Below are 763 nucleotides of genomic sequence, written 5' to 3'. Positions count from 1 at the left end.
AAACAAACAAACAAACAGATTCTTTGTTCAATGGAATTGAATTGAAGTCCAAGATATAAGTTTCCACACTATGGACACCTGATTGTAGACAAAGAAACCAGAAATTCACACTGGAAAAAAAGACAGCATCTTCAGCAAATTGTGCTGGTCAGAGTGGGTGCCTGAATGAAGAACGCAATTAAATCATACTTATCAACCTAGTCAAAACTCAACCCTAAATGCATCAAAACCTCAACATAAGTCCAGATACACTGAATCTGACAGAAAAGAAAATGTGGAAGAGCTTTGAACTCATTGGCACAAGTAAAGACTTTCTGAACAGAACACTAATAGATAACACAGGCACTAAGAACAATTAATAAATAGAAGCTCATAAAACTGAAAATCTACTTTATAGTAAAGGACACCATCATACAGAAAAAGCAGCAGGTTACAAAATAGTAAAAAGGTCTTTACCAAGGGCACATCCAATAGAGGGCTACTATCTAGAATATGTAAAGAACTCACAAAAGTCTCCACCTCAAGAGAACAAATAAAGCAATTAAAATGGGACTCCACGGCGGACTACACTCATCCTTGTTAATTGCTGCTCTATTCATAATAACCAAGAATTGGACAGCCTGGACAGACCAATCAACAGATGAGTGAATAAGAAAAATGTGATATATTTATACAATGAAATATTACCTGCATTTTAAAAATCATGATATTTGCAGGTAAAAGGATAGAGCTAGAAAAGAATCAACCTAAGTGAGGTAGCCCA

This window comes from Mus pahari, chromosome 11, assembly GCF_900095145.1.
Source record: "Mus pahari chromosome 11, PAHARI_EIJ_v1.1, whole genome shotgun sequence".
Lineage (NCBI taxonomy): Eukaryota > Metazoa > Chordata > Mammalia > Rodentia > Muridae > Mus > Mus pahari.
This window is presented reverse-complemented; position numbering follows the sequence as displayed.